Below are 12,633 nucleotides of genomic sequence, written 5' to 3' on the forward strand. Positions count from 1 at the left end.
TGGATTATACCACCAATTGTTATCCCAAGGGACAGAATCCAATTAGGAGAGAAAACCCAGCATGACTAATATCTTATGTCTCACTTTTTCTGTCTTGATCAAATGTCCCTTGTTTAATGACTGCTCAGTTGCTATGAGTTTTACTGACCTTTCCCATGTGCTTTGGAAACCCATACAAATTCCCTTTGTCACTTGCAGTTTCTTTACATAGCATTTATTTCACTCTACCCAAATATCTGCTATTTTCTTTTCCTGTTCTCACTTCTTTTTCTCACTGTCTTTCCATACAGGTGAGATTACTTCTTCACTGCTCAGGCCATATATTTTCTACTCTGCTCCCATTTTTGGCTGGTGTGTGCTCCCAAAGATATGTTCTAGGTCACCAGGTTTACAAAAGGATTCCATTCTGGGTATCTGGTCCTTCTGATGACTGACTTCAAAGATCTACTGACTAGTAGGATTGAGAGTCCTTCATTGGACAGATAACAAACCTGGAAAAACTATTGTTTAAAGAGGAGAGAATTGGTCTCAGAACCAGATAATCTGGCAGAACCCCAACCGATCACTGAAAGGTTGTTTCACCAGTTCCTTACCTTTAAATGATTATAAAGTCTTGTTTGTATGGTTGTGAGGACTAGAAGAAATAATGCTTGTAAAGTGCTTAGCACAGGTTTTGAATCACTATAGGAGATAAATATCTATTGACTCTCAAAAAGGGAAGATTGCATTTTACTAAAGGCCACAGGCTGAAGACAATCTAGGATCTAAGGAGATTTTATCTAAGGTCTGTTTACCCAAGAGGAATAGGTTTTTTCAATCACTCCTTTATAGAATTGCATAGAACATAGGAGTTAAGGAAAATAAAGTGTAATATGTGCAGACAAAAAGGAGAAAGCAAAATGATGTAAGACTTCACTTTGGGTTTCCAGCCAACTAAAAGAAATGAATGATGGGACTTCCCTGGCAGTCTAGTGGTTAAGACTCTGCACTTCCAATGCAGGGGGCAAGGGTTCGATCCCTGGTCGGGGAACTAAGATCCCACATGCCGTGGGCCGTGGCCAAAAAATAAATAAACAAATAAATAAATAAATAAATGATGCCTTCCTGATACAGATAATAACCTGGTGCAGAAATGAATTAGAATTCTGTAAAAGGAGTCTCAACTAAGCTTATTTGCACACAATCTCTTTCAACTAAATACAGAGGGATTGAAAACTTCTTGAGTTTTTCCAATCCTATTTGAGAGAAAACAGAAGAAAGAATTAGAATGATTACATCAATTTATATGATTCTCATCAATAGGAAGTAACTGGTTGGTTCCTGGTTAGAAAAGTATGACAGAAACTTAGGGAGAAGAAGCCATGCCATTTCATTTTATTGTTTATAATAGCAAAGGGCTGGAAGGAAGAGTCCAATGTGAGCTGCCATCTTTAGGAAGACAGGCTTTAAAATGTTCAGAATAAAGAAATTCCATAGCTTGAAATTCTGAAAGGTAGAATGTTTTGAGAGAAGGGAGAAACTTAAAAATGCTATAATTCTAACTATACTCACAGATGTTACCAATCCTAAAATAAAGGGAGATGAATATTTTAAAAATGGTGTCTCTATAATGAAGTTATAGAAATAAAACAACATAGCAGTTAGGAGTTTAGGCTTTGGAGCCAGATTGCCTAAGTTTAAATGTCAACTGTTGCATTCACACATGGAGTAATACTGTCAAGTTACTCCACCTCTCAGAGCCTCAGTTTCCCTTCTAAGAAGTAGAAGATATACTTTTACCTACATTTTAGGATTTTGTGAGAATAAAATGAGTAAAGAACTTACCAAACTTACCAGAGTTTCATATGTAGAAAAAAAATAAATTATAGGTATCATTATTAGTTTTTTTTTTTCTTCAACTCCATGTCCCCCTATTCATAATACAGACTAGGCAAAGGACGTGGGCTGAGGTGTACATAGAATAGACTTATTCTGCCTCCTCATTCTGTACGGTTATTGTAAGCAAACAGCCTGTGGTAAGCACTGAGAAGCCTCAAGGTATTATTTAAAAGGAAAAGTTATAGAATACAGATAGCAAAGAATGTTATAAAATTACTATGTACATACTAAGATAGTCAAAAGGGAGGCATAACCCAATTGAGCAGAGTCATACGAACAATAGGTTTTTCCCATTACAGCAATATGATGAACTAGAAAAAGATAAACTTAACTATGTTCAGTAATGTAACACTGAGGGATAAAAAGAAAAGTAAATGGACTCCCATTTTTCTTGTGAATTATCTGATAAGAATAATCTGCAGAAGGAAAGGGGTAGGAATGAACATAAATAAAACCGAAGATAAATGAACATTGGATGAGCAAACATCTAAGATGCTTTAAACAACTAAAAGTCTTGTCTTTAGAATAAATTGTATATGATTGGATAAAGATTTTTATGAAAATGTAGAGATTGAAAAGGTTCTGGATAACTGGAGAGAAACAAATGTCTTCCAGCATTCCAAAAACGAAAAGAGTGAATTCCACACTTAGCAGTATTATTAGTGGTAATAATAGTAATTGTGGTAGTAGCAGCAACAGCAGCAGTAATAATAGTAGCTAATATTAATTGCATACTTACTATGGACTAACCATAGTACACGAAATACTTAAATCGATTTTAACTTCAAAAAATTGTATAAAATATGTATTATTATTATTATTATTCATATTTTACATATAAGAAAAATAAGGCTCAAAGAAGTTGAGTAACTTGACCAAGGTCATGAAACTATGCAAATGTGGAGCAGAAATGGAACCCAAGCAGCCTGACTCAGGCGTCCTTGTTTTAACCCTGTTCAGTACTGAATATACTACATTTTTGAAGTGTATTTAACTTTAGTTTGCTGAGGCATTATGTTATAGATATCTAAAGTAAATAATATGTAGGCTTTATTTGAAAAACAATTTTGAGAGAAATAGAATGGATCGTAACTTTTCAATCCGTCTGTTCTATTTCTTGCTAAGAAATAATAATAATATGACATTTGGTCAAGGTGATTTGACTTGCTGACCAAACATTTGCCTGGTGTCTTTACTGAATTTTGTGTTGTTTGATTTTCCAGCTAGTTGCTTCATGACTCCTTGGCATCTCTAACAAAAACTAATAGCATGAAAACCAGTGATAAATTGGGATCGTCCAGCACAGTACCAAAGTTGATGCTTCAGCATATTTGTTGATGGTGTGAAGACTACAGTTATAATAAAAGAGCTCCACCCATTTCTTATGTAAATTATTTGATGACACAAAGACTAGGGAACTACTACTATATTGTTTGGAAGTTAGCGGCCTATTTTTTAAAAAAATTTTTCTCTGCTTTCCTTCTCTACTTACGTTGAAGTCAAAGGGTCCCTCCCAGGTGTTAGAAGGCCTGACTTCTATGAGTATGGAAGATTGGATATAGAATTCTAAATTAACAGTCTTTTACTTTCTGGATGTTAAATATGCAGTTCATTAGTATCTGTTGAGAAGTATGCAATTATTTTCATGCTTATTCATTTGGAGGTAATGTGTCTTTTATCTCTGGATTCTTTTAAGATTTACTCTTTATAATAGTTTTTAGTAATTTGATTACAAGGCTCAATGGTTTCCCCTCCTTTCTTCCTCTCTCTCTCTTCCTTCCTTCCTTCTTTCTATTTATTTATTTACATTTTTTCACCTTATCTTTATTATTGACTAAGGTATAGGGTTGTAATATGGAACATATTTTCAAACTCATTTCATCATATATACTTTCATTTTTGTTCTATTAATAGAGCCAACTTTGTCAATTTCACATAGTAGGTTTCCAAGGGATTAAACTGAATCAGCCTGCGAAATATTTTTCCTTACTCAGAGATACTCCTATAAACCAATTCAAAATTCCAAAGAAATATATAGAAGATTATAGGAGATTATACTATAAAAGCAAATAATAAAAGTTAAAAAGCATGTACTTACATATTTTTTAAAAATTAATTAATTAATTAATTTATTTATTTTATTTTTAGCTGTGTTGGGTCTTCGTTTCTGTGCGAGGGCTTTCTCTAGTTGTGGCAAGCGGGGGCCACTCTTCATTGCGGTGCGCAGGCCTCTCACTATCGCGGCCTCTCTTGTTGCGGAGCACAGGCTCCAGACGCGCAGGCTCAGTAGTTGTGGCTCATGGGCCCAGTTGCTCTGCGGCATGTGGGATCTTCTCAGACCAGGACTCGAACCCGTGTCTCCTGCATTGGCAGACAGATTCTCAACCACTGTGCCACCAGGGAAGCCCTGTAATTACATATTTTACCTGAGCCAATTTTCTGCTGGATTTTTGAGAAAATTCAATACTTTGTCTCTTGCAGAAACTCTGAATTTTATCTCTGCCATGCATTTGATTGTTCCTTCAATAAGTTGCAAACATCACTTTTTATCTTATGAAATTTGTACTAATGTACTAACACTTTCCTTCCCACATTTCTTTTCTTCAAAGTATAGCAATACTTTACATTAAAATCAATTTGATTAACAGAAAGAAAAAATTCTACTCACTCCACTGAGATTTAACCTGTATCACTATCATTACCAGTAACATCACCAAAGTCTCAATGAACTAGAATATAATATTAAAGTGCAACTTAGCATTAGATGGAAAAATAATTATTATACTCAAATAATGTTTTAGATAGAGAAAATAGCTTTATTCAATAAGGAAAATTCTGTAGTAGAATGTACTTTAGACTTTGAAGTAAGTCAATGAAGTAATTTCTTACATTATAATTCAACTCATGGGCATAGGTAGACAATATCTCTTTCAGAAATTCAAAAATTTAGGAGTTTAATTAAAAACATTTTCATTTGGGGTCATGCAGAATCTGATTACTATTTTTCTTATTCATCACATAGAGAAGGATCAAAATTTATTATCTTACAGAGTGAAAAATTAATTTGTAAAATAATTATAAATTATATCTTACTTTATAATTTGTACAATCTGCTCACACATTAAAAATATGACACTTATGAAACACAATATTCTCAAGAGCTATATCTATAATGCTATATCTATTATAACTGAACTATTTTCTTGACTAAGTAATTGATTTTGTGGTTTCTTTCTTTCTTTAGTCATTTTTTTTCTAAAAATGTAGTTCCAGCTACAAACATTCTATTCATATGCCAAGTTCTGGAAAGATATCTAACACATAAGCTCATACACAGCCTTATGAAAACATCTGTTTCATACAATACGATCTGTGAAAAATATCACATTTAAAATTCTGCATTCCTGAAATCTTTAAAGGAACAGGTTTGTAGAATAGAATTTCTAGCAAGAAATGATAGCATGGAAGGAGGCCCAAATTGGCTGAAATTGCTAATATAATCTAAAAATATGTACAAAGTAAGATGAACTAAAGCAAGATTAAAAGGGCAATATTTGTATTCATTTTTTTCCTTCATACTTTTTAGAATTTTCTCATTTGTTTGAAGCAAAAGAAACTGTTTGGACCATGTCCTTTAAGGCCTGTTTCACTTGCTGGTTCCTTAGGCTAAAAAGGAAGGGATTCAATAAAGGGGTAACTGAGGTATTGAGCACAGCTACTCCTTTGCTTAAAGTCACTCTATCATTTGCTGATGGTTTTATGTACATGAAGATGCAGCTGCCATAAGAAATGGAAACTACAATCATGTAGGAAGAACAGGTAGAAAAGTCTTCAGTCCTTAGCTGAGCAGAAGGGAATTTGAGAACTGTATTGATGATATAACCATAGGAGAGAATCACTAACATCAGTGTGACCATCAGTGCCTTTCTTTTTTTCTTTCTTCCTTCCTTCCTTCCTCCCTTCCTCCCTCCCTCTTTCTCTCTTTCCCTCTCTCTTTCTTTCTCTCTTCCTTCCTTCCTTCCTGCCTCCCTCCCTCCCTCTCTCCCTCTTTCTTTTTCTTTCTTTCTTTTTTCCTTCCTTCCTTCCTTCCTTCCTTCCTTCCTTCCTTCCTTCCTTCCTTCCTTCCTTTCTTTCTTTCTTTCTTTCCTTCTTTCTTTCTTTCTTTCTTTCTCTGTGCAAGATACGTATGTACATGCACACAGACAAAAAGTCTTCAGGCTTGCATAACCATATCTTCTTTCTTTTTTCTCTGTGCATGTAGGTTTATCCTGCTTGGAGTTTGTTGAGATTCTTGGAAATGTAGGTTGATAGTTTTCATCAAATTTAGAAAAAAATTGGCCATTATTTCTTTAAATATTTTTCTGGCTCCCTCCTCTTTCAGGCACTTCCATTACACAGATGTTAAACCACTTATTATTGTTCCAGAAGTCACTAAGTCATTTAGTTTTATTAAACTTTTCTCTCTGTATTTCATTTTGGGTGGATTCTGTTACTATTTCCACTTTTAAGTCTCTGCTTTTCTCCTCTTCTCTCCTCTTTTCTTCTTATTATGCTTATGCTTTCCTTTAAATAATGGAGTACTTGAATATAATTATAAAGGCTGTTTTGACATGTTTGACTGCTAATTACATCATCTCTGACATTGTTTTAAAATGTAAGTTCTTTTATTATTCAGTTATGACAAGGCCAACGGATCAAGAGACAATTGCCATTGAAAAGATAACTTGCTCAAGAGGAGGAGGCATACCACTCCATGAGGGGTCACACAGGGTCAGTCAGGAGGCAGTGAGAGTAAGGGGGAAAACGTGGGCACATTTGTTGTGGTTTTTGTAGGAAATATAGGAGAGTTGGTGTAAGAAGGTTTGGAGTTGGCTATTTTGAATAATTTGAGTTTGGATGCATAAGGCTTGTCTCTAGTTGTCTGGTACCTGGCCCTGGGTTGATTAGGGCAGAGGAATAGTGGCCCTGAGTGAGAGAGCCTGAGAAAAAAGTTCGTTGGGGTGTGCACTCAGGATTTGTTAGTTTGCATGTGAAAGGTGTGTTTCCAGATGAGTCCTTTACTGTCTCTATGAATTGGCTGACCTTGGGAGGGTCAGTCCCTCCAGGGTCAGCAAGGCCCCAAGACATCAAAGCATCAAATACAGAAACTAGAAAATGTTGTTGTTACATATATCTCTGTATCCACATTTATACTGATTGATTTTTCTCCTAGTTATGGTAGTATCTCCCTGCTTCTTGGAAAGTTTAGTACTTTTTGATTAGATGTTGAATATTGTGAAATCAGATTGTTGAGGGTCTGGAACCTTTTGTGTTTCTTTAAGAGTCTGACTTTTGTTTTGGTAGGCAGTTAAATTACTTGCAGATTAGTTTTATCCCTTTGATTTGTGTTTTAAGTTTTACTAGAATGGGTCTGAATAGATGTCACTCCAAGAAGGTGCTTTCAGCCTTAATACCAAGGCAGAAATTTACTTTTCTTTATGGGATCATTTTTTTTCTTTATTAATGAAAATCATGAATGCTTATAATACACTAAGAACTGTACTAGAACTGTGCAACAAAACATGGAAAAGGTGAGACACTATTTTCTCATAAAACTCTTAAGTAGAGTTAAGCATGTGAACTAAATGTTTGACTGGCAATGGCATATGAAAAGTGTGATACTGTACAGATTTTTGACCAATAATAAAGTACATAAATAAGATAATACTTAAATTACAATGGATTCAGAGTAGTAAAGCCTGGAATAGTCTGGTAGGGCTTTACAAAGAGGTACGTGCTTTAGAATTTGAGTGTCTCATGTGCTGCTGGCCTAGTATTATTCTAGGTTGTAGAAATAGCATGACAGAACACATCCCTGGCTAGAAGGAGCTTATCATCTTTTGAGGGAGAAAAGCAAGTAAATAGTACTACTAGAAGGATAATTTTTTGTGCTATGACAACAGTAGATATGTAAACTAGTTATTAGGCATCAGGGAAACCTTCCAAGAGAAAGTTGTATAAGCTGAGACCAAATGATTACTAAAATTCAGTCATATACAGGAGCAAGAGAATAAGGAGAAGAGTTAGAAGTGATTCATAGCAGAGGAGATGGCATGAGTAAAAACTTAATGGCACAAGAATAGTGAACATTTGTGGAATGAAAAGTGTAGTAGTTTGGTACTGCTGGAACATGGTAGTTAGAAAGAATGAAATGTGGTCCATAGCAAGACTAGATAGGTAGACAGGGGCCAGATGATGGAGTGTTTGCAATATAATATGAAAGGGTTTGTATCTTGACCTGAGAGCAATGGGGTCACTCAAATTGTTTTCAGTAGTGAGTGTTATACATATGGAAAGATGCATAGTTAATAAATCTATGAACATGAAGCTTAGGAGAAAGAGCTGAGATGATATTTAATGCTGAACCTTGAAGGATAAAGAGAAGATGCATCATGTGTATTACGTTGCTAGGGCTGCCATAGCAAATACCACAAACTGGGTGGCTTAAACAATAAGAACAGGTATGAAAGCTAGTGGTTTGAGAACAAGGAATTGGTGGGGTTGGTTCCTTTTGAGGGCTCTGAAAAGAAATCTGTCCCATTCCTCTCTCCTTGGCTTGTAGATGACTGTCTTCTCTCTGTGTCTTTACATTGTCTTCTCTCTCTACATTTCTATGTCCAACTTTCCCCTTCTTATAAGGACATCAATCATATTGGATGACGGCCCAACTTAATGAACTCATTTTATATTGATTACTTCTGTAAAGACCTTATACCCAAATAAAGTCACATTCTGGGGTGAGAAAAGCTAGGGCTTCAATGTATGAATATTTAAAGGACACTATTCAACCCATAAGACCATGCATATAAGAGTTGGAAAGGGAGAGTGACTAAGTTGTCCAAACACACATAATGGTTGGAGATAATTAACTCACGTTCCTGTAGATGCAACAACTATGAAGGAAAATAAAACAGATAAACATAGGAAGTAAATAATGCTGACAGTCATTATAACATAATGGATTAGCTCTGAGAAAGTTACGAAGTGGAAAAATTTTGCATTGAGACATCTTTCTCTGCTGTGTTGAGAAATGATGATTTTTAGAATTCCACTGCCCATTTTGGTTTATAAATTCTCCATTTAAAAATGAATTACAGTTTCATCCCTCTAGGGGTTGGTTACTAGGCTATAGGACCACTGATATTATTTTTGCCTTGTTACCAAATAAGGATAATGGTCATTTTTATCCACTTCTTTTAGCCTTTAAGTCAGGGTGTGATTAAATAAAATTCCATGAATAACTTGATCACTATGAAATGAAATCTGCCTCACTATGTTTGCATTCAGTTGGTTACATCAGCTGCTGTTTCAAAGTTCTTTTCTCAGCAACAATAAAATACTCAGCCTTGATATTCCCATAGAGAATAGAATGAATTCTTTTGACCTGGAGCTATAACTAATGGCAAAGTTGTAGAAAAATCACACCCATGTTAAAATAGATGCATTGCTCTTACCCCTAAAGAGACAAATACTGGAAGCATTATTAAAAATGAAGTCATGTTTTAATATTTTTTCAGCTCAAGAATTAAGTGCTAATTTATTTCTTCCCTGAATTTGTTGAAAACTATTTTTATTGCTTGAGGCACTACTCAGGAAATCAGGATTCTGGATTTTGACTTGAGTCCACCATTTTGTATTATGTTTTTTAGGTTTTGGCTTCATTGTGTTTTCCCACAGCTTCCTAGCTTTCTGCATAAAATAGGCCAGTTAACAGGAGCCTTAACTATCTAAACTTTAATTACATAAGGAGAGGCAGCTCGACTTGCTACCGTTCCTAAAAATTCTAGCTTAGGACTGATGTCCATTCCCCATCAATTAACTGTGTCCAGGTGTGGAATCTTGGAGAAAGAGACTGCCCATCTTGGGTCAGAAAATGATTGCTAGACAAAGCTATTATGGACAAGAGCTAGGGAACTAATTGCACATGTGAGCACTTGTAGGAAACATATGTATGGATTCAAAGAGAGGTGAAATATGAAGGAGCAAAGCAATTTTCAGAAAAATGAATGTGCTGAGTAGATATCTCCTTAAATAGGTATCCTACAATTTTGTTTCTTTAAACCTTGATTAAATTATACATTCATTCCTAATTAATTTTCAATAAAACCTTTTTGAGTATCCCTGTGCCTGGCACTGCTCTAGGGTTTGATATAAAACAATAAATAAAACAAAATCCATGACATCATGATGCTTACTTTCTGGTGTGGGGTTAGGAGATGGGCAGTAAACAAAGACATGAATAAATACCTGCCCAATGGGGTAAGAACCATAGAGAAAAGTTAAAATAGTAAATGGGGAGAGGAAAAACTAAATTGACAGTCCAGATGCTGTGTTATATTTGTGATTAGCAAGACCTTTCTCTCTGATAAGATGATATTTAAATAAAGACCAGAAAGAAGTGAAGGAGTGACCCATGGGGCTCTCTGAAGAAGGAACATTCTTGGTTCAGGAAATGGCATATTAAAATCACCTAAAATGAACAGAATTTTATTTTGTTCTTCATTTTTACTTCCTTTCCCTGTTTTATTTTTTTTTGATGTCTTATTATATCATTTTTACTTTGTGTACCCCTTAACTAATTATTATAATTATAGATGATTTTACTACTTTTGTCCTTCATAAGTGGTTTTCAAAGTGGTTGTACCACTACCTCTACTATATATTTGCCTTTAGCAGTGAGGTTTTTTCTTTTACATATTTTCTTATTTTTAGCTATTGCCCTTTTTTTTTCAGCTGAAAGAAATCCCTTTAAAATTTATTGTAAGGCTGGTTGGGTGTTGATAAACTCCTTAAACTTTTGCTTTATGGGAAACTCTTTATCTCTCCTTCAATTCTGAATGATAATCTTGCCAAGCAGAGTATTCTTGATTGGAAGTTTTCTCCTTTCAACACTTTAAATATATCATGTCACTGTCTTCTGGCCTGCAAAGTTGCAGCTGAAGAATCAGCTGATGGTCTTATGGGGGTTCCTTTGTACACAACTAGTTTTTTTCTCTTGGTTTTTTTTAAGATTCCTTATATTTAAAATTTGACATTTTAGTGACAATGCGTTTTGATGTGGATCTCTTTGGGTTTATCTTGTTTGGGACACACTGTGCTTTCTGGACCTAGATGTCTGTTTCCTTCCCCAGGTTATGGAAGTCTTCAGCCATTATTTCTTCAAACATGCCTTCTTCCCCTTTGTCTCTCTCTTCTCTTTCTGGAACCTGTAAAATGAGAATGTTAGGATGCTTGATGTTGTCCCACAGGTCTCTTAAATTTCCCTCATTTTTAAAAATTCTTTTTTCTTTTTGCTGTTCTATTTGGGTGATTTCCACTACCTTGTCTTCCAGGTCACTGATCCATTTTTCTGTATCATCTAGTCTGCTGTAGATTCCCTCTACTGTATTGTTCAGTTCAGTTACTGTATTCTTTAGCTGTGTGAGTTCTGTTTGGAACTTGCCTATATTTTCTATGTCTCACTGTCTTCATCTTTTATTCTTCTGGGATCCGGGAGCATTTTTTCATTTATTTTTAAAATCTTTATTGGAGTATAATTGCTTTACAATGGTGTGTTAGTTTCTGCTTTATAGCAAAGTGAATCAGCTATACATATACATATATCCACATACCTCCTCCTTCTTGCATCCCCCTCCGACCCTCCCTATCCCACTGCTCTAGGTGGTCACAAAGCACCGAGTTGATCTCCCTGTGCTATGTGGCTGCTTCCCATTAGCTATCTATTTTATATTTGGTAGTGCATATATGTCCATGCCACCCCCTCATTTCATCCCAGCTTACCCTTCTCCCTCCCCGTGTTCTCAAGTCCATTCTCTACGTCTGCATCTTTATTACTGTCCTGCCCCTAGGTTCTTCAGAACTATTATTTTTCTTCGCATACAGTATTTGTTTTTCTCTTTCTAACTTACTTCACTCTGTATGACAGACTCTAGGTCCATCCACCTCACTACAAATAACTCAATTTCGTTTCTTTTTAAAGCTGAGTAATATTCCATTGTATATACGTGCAACATCTTCTTTATCCATTCATCTGTTGATGGACATGTAGGTTACTTTCATGTGCTGGCTATTGTAAATAGAGCTGCAAAGAACATTGTGGTACATGATTCTTTTTGAATTATGGTTTTCTCAGGGTATATGCCCAGTAGTGGAATTGCTGTGTTGTATGGTAGTTCTATTTTTAGTTTTTTAAAGAACCTCCATGTTGTTCTCCATAATGGCTGTATTAATTTACATTCCAACCAACAGTACAAGAGGGTCCCCTTTTCTCCACACCCTCTCCAGCATTTATTGTTTGTAGACTTTTTGATGATGGTCATTCTGACTGGTATGAGGTGATACCTCATTGTAGTTTTAATTTGCATTTCCCTAATGATTAGTGATGTTGAGCTACCTTTCATGTGTTTGTTAGCAATCTGTATATCTTCTTTGGAGAAATGTCTATTTAGGTCTTCTTCCCATTTTTGGATTGGGTTGTTTGATTTTTTGATATTGAGCTGCATGAGCTGCTTGTATATTTTGGAGATAAATCCTTTGTCAGTTGCTCCATTTGAAAATATTTTCTCCCATTATGGGGGTTCTCTTTTTGTCTTGTTTTATGGTTTCCTTTGCTGTGCAAAAGCTTTTAAGTTTCATTAAGTCCCATTTGTTTATTTTTGTTTTTATTTCCATTTCTCTAGGAGGTGGGTCAAAAAGGATCTTGCTGTGATTTATGTC

General features: G+C 35.2%; 1 non-coding gene across 1 annotated transcript; it reads right to left on the reverse strand.

Annotated features, from left to right (window-relative positions):
- Positions 1 to 1,900: 1,900 nt before the first annotated feature.
- LOC114236695 (small nucleolar RNA SNORA51) lies at positions 1,901 to 2,032 on the reverse strand. The gene has a single exon (XR_003622561.1). It is a non-coding gene; the product is annotated as a small nucleolar RNA SNORA51 (small nucleolar RNA).
- Positions 2,033 to 12,633: the final 10,601 nt, after the last annotated feature.

Source organism: Balaenoptera acutorostrata, chromosome 4 (genome assembly GCF_949987535.1).
Source record: "Balaenoptera acutorostrata chromosome 4, mBalAcu1.1, whole genome shotgun sequence".
Lineage (NCBI taxonomy): Eukaryota > Metazoa > Chordata > Mammalia > Artiodactyla > Balaenopteridae > Balaenoptera > Balaenoptera acutorostrata.